Source organism: Mustela lutreola, chromosome 16 (genome assembly GCF_030435805.1).
Source record: "Mustela lutreola isolate mMusLut2 chromosome 16, mMusLut2.pri, whole genome shotgun sequence".
Taxonomy (NCBI): Eukaryota; Metazoa; Chordata; class Mammalia; order Carnivora; family Mustelidae; genus Mustela; species Mustela lutreola.
This window is the reverse complement of record NC_081305.1, coordinates 55,149,115-55,154,045: the sequence shown is the minus strand read 5'-3', so window position 1 is coordinate 55,154,045 and position 4,931 is coordinate 55,149,115.

The following is a 4,931-nucleotide window of genomic DNA, read 5'->3' as shown; positions in this document are numbered from 1 at the left end:
GGGACCGATCCTTTTGATGATTCTGAGTGGAAATAAAATGAAGAATTTCCTTTGTTGTGTGTGTCTTTGTCTTGGAGAGGAGAAGTTGGAGAGAGGGAGCCTCAGGCCAAAGACCATATTAGCGGTAGACAGAATGGGTAATACTTAAGCATGTACTCTTGGCATGGGGTCAAGGCCTAGATGGGATGATTGGACTGGTAAAGACAAAAGACCCACTTTTAGGTCCAAACCTTTTTTTTTTTTTAAGATTTTATTTATTTATTTGACAGACAGAGATCACAAGTAGGCAGAGAGCCCGATGCGGGGCTCGATACCAGAACCCCAGGATCATGACCTGAGCTGAAGGTAGAGGCTTTAAACCACTGAGCCACCCAGGTACCCCAGACCTTTTTTTTTTTTTTTTAAAGATTTTATTTTAGGGGTGCCTGCCTTTGGCTCAGGTCATGATCCCCAGAATCCTGGGATTGAGCCCTGCGTCAGCCTCCCTGATTGGTGGGGAGTCTGCTTCTCCTTCTGCCCCCACCCCACTCTTTCTCTCTAGCCCTTGTTCTCAAAACTGATTTTATATGAGAGGGAGAGTGTGTGTGCTCAAGCAGGGTGGGAGGGAGGGAGGGAGAGGAGCAAGCAGACCCCATGCTGAGTGTGGACCCCCCCTACACAAGGCTCCATCTCACCCCCCAGGGATCATGACCTGAGACAAAATCAAGTCAGTCACTGAACCCACCTAGCCACCCAGGTACCCCTCATTTTTTTTTTTTTTTAAGATTTCATTTATTTCACAGCAGGAGAAGGAGAAATAGGCTCTCCACTGAGCAGGGAGCCTGGGTGATGCCGGGCTCGATCCCAGGACCCTGGAGTCTTGACTCGAGCTGAAGGCAGTCACTTAACCAACTGAGCCACCCAGTTTTTATTTAATTTCTGCAGCCAACATGGGGCTCAAACTTAAGGCCTGAGATCAAGAGTCATGGGCTCTAATTGAGCCAGCCAGACACCCCCTAAAATTTCTTTTTAAAATATTTTATTTATTTATTAGAGATCACAAGCAGGCAGAAAGAGGAGGAAGCAGGCTCCCCACTGAGCAGAGAGCCAGATGTGGGGCTTGATCCCAGGACCCTGAGATCATGACTTGAGCTGAAGGCAGAGGCTTTAACCCACCGAGCCACCCAGGTGCCTGCCCCCCAAATTCTTTTTTTTTTTTTAAAGATTTTTATTTATTTATTTGACAAATAGAGATCAGAAGTAGGCAGAGAGGCAGGCAGAGAGAGAGAGGTGGAAGCAGGCTCCCCGCTGAGCAGGGAGCCTGATGTGAGTCTCGACCCCAGGACCCTGAGATCATGACCTGAGCCGAAGGCAGAGGCTTAACCCACTGAACCACCCAGGCGCCCCCAAATTCTTAATTCAAAAAAGTATCAAAGGCACCTGGCCGGTTCAGTCAGTGGAATATGCGATTCTTGATCTTGGGGTTATGAGTTTGAGCCCCATGTTGGGTGTGGAGACTACTGAAAAATCTTTTAAAAAAAGGGGGTGTATTTTTTTTTTTAAGATTTTATTTGACAGAGATCACAAGTAGGCAGAGAGGCAGTAGGAGAGAGGGGGAAGCAGGCTTCCTGATGAATGGGGAGCCCGATGTGGGGCTTGATCCCAGGACCTTGAGATCATGACTGGAGCTGAAGGCAGAGGCTTAACCCCACTGAGCCACCCAGGTGCCCCAGAGGGGGTGTATTTAAATATATTGTTGATTAAGATATTGATTTGATTTACCAATGACTAAATAAAACAGGCTTTAATAAGACAGAAGATGGATCTCATGTAACTATCCAAGCTGGTCTGAAGTCATTCATGGACCCTGGTGCTTCTATCTTGTTAACTCCCCCAGCTCCCAGCTCAGTGGTCTTCAAAACTGAGTGTCGGAGTGCCCAGGAGGGTTTTTTTAAACATAGATTGCCAGGCCCCAAGCCCCAGCATATCTGATTCAGCAAAGCTTGGGTGGTCCTGAGAATTTGCCTTTCTCCCGAACTCCCAGGGGATGCTGCAGCTGCTAGTCTGGGGCCCACACCTTGGAAGCCATTATTCTAAGGTGTGTCTTCCTTGACCTCAGTTGAAGCTAAGTCACCACCACCACGACCTTATTACAGCAAGCAGGAATGGGGATGGAGATATGGGGGAGCAAGCCACCTCCTTTTAAGGACTTGAGCTGGGAGTTTTCCACATCTTTTCTGGGCCTTGCCTTGGAGGACAACGTAGCCACATGGTCTCACCTACCTGCAAGGGAGCCTGGGAAATGTAGTCTCCAGATGGGTGGCCATTTTTCTCAGCCAGAGCCTTGATGGTCCTATTACCATAAAATGAAGGGGAAAATCAACTTTTGGGACTCTGGTCAGTAGAATAAAACCGGAAGGCTCAGCAAGCAAGGGTTAGGAATGTAGGGGCTTCTAGAGCAGCAGTTTTGTCTGGAGGCCTTGGGGTCCCCAAGACCTTTTCAGGTGATTTGCTAGGTTAAAACTATTTTCATAGTAACACTAAAATGTTATTTGCCACTGCCTTCTCCCCCTACAAATCTGGAGTTTTCCCGAGGTTATATGATGTGTGATGACATATTACTCTAACAGCCAAAGCACTTCGTGCTTATGAATTCCTGCGATTTAAAAGATTTGCAATTTTAATTGCTAAAATTGTAAATATAGGTAGGTACAACCCGTGCAAACAAAAGTTCTTTGGGGTCGCTGGTATTTATTTAACAGTGTAAAGGGGTCCTGAGACCAAAAAAGTTTAAGAAGTGCTATATTGGGACTTATTTCCCCTTAAATTCAAATCTTGATATTTTGGGCCACCCAAGTATTGTGAATTGGGGCTGAAATGCCACATGGACACTGACGGGTCTTTAGAGCTTCTCTGAGGCAGGTTTTCCTTTTTCCACCTAGCAACAAAACATCTTCACTTGTGACAATACTGTCACCTTGCGCATCTGGAAAACAGCAACCATTAAAGAATCCTCCCAGACGTTTCCATTTCAGGAACTGGGAGAAGCACCCTTCCTCATGACTCCGAGGTGACCCATGGATGACCCCATGGTTTACCCAAGACAGGTCCACACACAAACACTTCAAATTACCTGCCCCCCCAAAAGAGGGTGGGGGCAGATCCATCAGAACAAAAAGCTTGTTAACCAGGTCTAGGTTGAGTTGCTCCCCCTACTCCCTGGAATCTGGAACTTCGGTCCAGCCTCAGCCTGAGCCCTCCTCTACCTCTCCGTAATCCTAATAAAGTCTCTCCTTACCAAGTCTGAATTTTGTTTGACAAAAGTGAATTCACATAGTATAAGATTGACCATTTTATTTTTTTTTTAAGATTTTATTTATTTGACAGAGACCACAAGTAGGCAGAGAGGCAGGCAGAGAGAGAGAGAGAGAGAGGGGGAAGCAGGCTCTCCGCTGAGCAGAGAGCCTGATGCAGGGCTCGATCCCAGGACCCTGAGATCATGGCACTGCAAAGCCGAGCTGGGTGGCCTTGAACAGGTGTCTTTTTTTTTTCTTTACTTTTTACAGATTTTATTTATTTGACAAAGAGAGAGAGCACAAGCAGGGGGAGAGGCCAAGGGAGAGGAAGAAGCAGGCTCCCTGCAAAGCAGGGGAAGCCCGATATGGGACTCGATCCCAGGACTCTGGGATTGTGAGCTGAAGGCAGTGGCTTAACCAACTGAGCCACCCAGGCGCCCTTGAACAGGTGTCTTTGCCTCTCTGACCCCAGGTTCCTTACCTGGAAGGCAGGGATGGTGAGCACGAGACCTTTGAGGCAGCAAACACGGAGCAGGATCACAGTCTAGCCTGGGCGCTAACCTCTGTTCCATCATAAACTTTATTTGTGAGCCGGGGGAAAAAATGAAACAGCAGGGTACCCATCGTAGCGTCCTGGCATTGATGGAAAAGATTCTAATCATCCTTTACAGACAGGAAGAGAGTAAAAATATGCTGTACACGGTGGTATTTCCTGAAATGGTGTTAATGTGATATGATTTCTTACTATGCATCATGGTTAGAAAAGTCTGGAAGCCACAGGGAGAGCCTCGCACTGATTTCCAGACGCCTGCCTGGAGCACTCCTGAGAGCATCTCCCTCTCAGACGCGATCCCACTTCCCTCAGAGCAAACCTTCCCGGTCTCCGGGTGGCGCGGTGCTGGCGGGACTCGGCCGCCAGGTGGCGCTCGTGTACCGCCAAGAGTGGGTTCTGCTTAGTCCGACGGTCCAAACCCCCAGTCGTCAGGAATCCAGCTCCCGGAGCAGAGCACGGTGGGAGGGCTTGGACCGTCAGGAAGGGAGGGCTTGAACCGTCAGGAAGGGATGCGGCCTTCCTGAGCCTCATACCTCCGTTCATTCTGCAGTGTGCGTTGGACAGTCACCGCTCCCAGAGTTTGCATCCTGGAGGGGAAGACGGATGAGAACCCATAGCCACGACCCCGCCAGTACAAGGGCTCCTCCCCATCTAGAGCTTAGAGACAAGTGGAGCAGCCAGGAACAGCCCATCCTGCCCCCAGATGGCTGTGTGACCTTGGGCAGCTTGTTTAGCCTCTCTGTGCCTCAGTCTTCTCTACTGTAAAATGGGAAAAGTAGTGCCAATGGCACAGTGTTGTCACGGGCATGAAAGAAGTTAATATCTGTAAAACATTTAGAAGGGGCTTTGTATGTTTGTAAACCAACTGTTATAAATTCCCATTTGTAAGAGAAACTGAGGACCAGAGAAGGTAATGAATTGCCAAAGTCACATTTCTGAGCTCTAGGAGGATCTCTGAGTTGGGTTCAGTGATTCTGGTTCCCAGCCCCGAGACTTTTTCTCTGCATTACACTTGCAGGGGTAAAAACCCAGCTCCCTTTGCATGGTGGAGGCCAGGCAGAATGAAATCCCCCAGGTGGGACCAGGGCCCAGCCCCAAGGGGG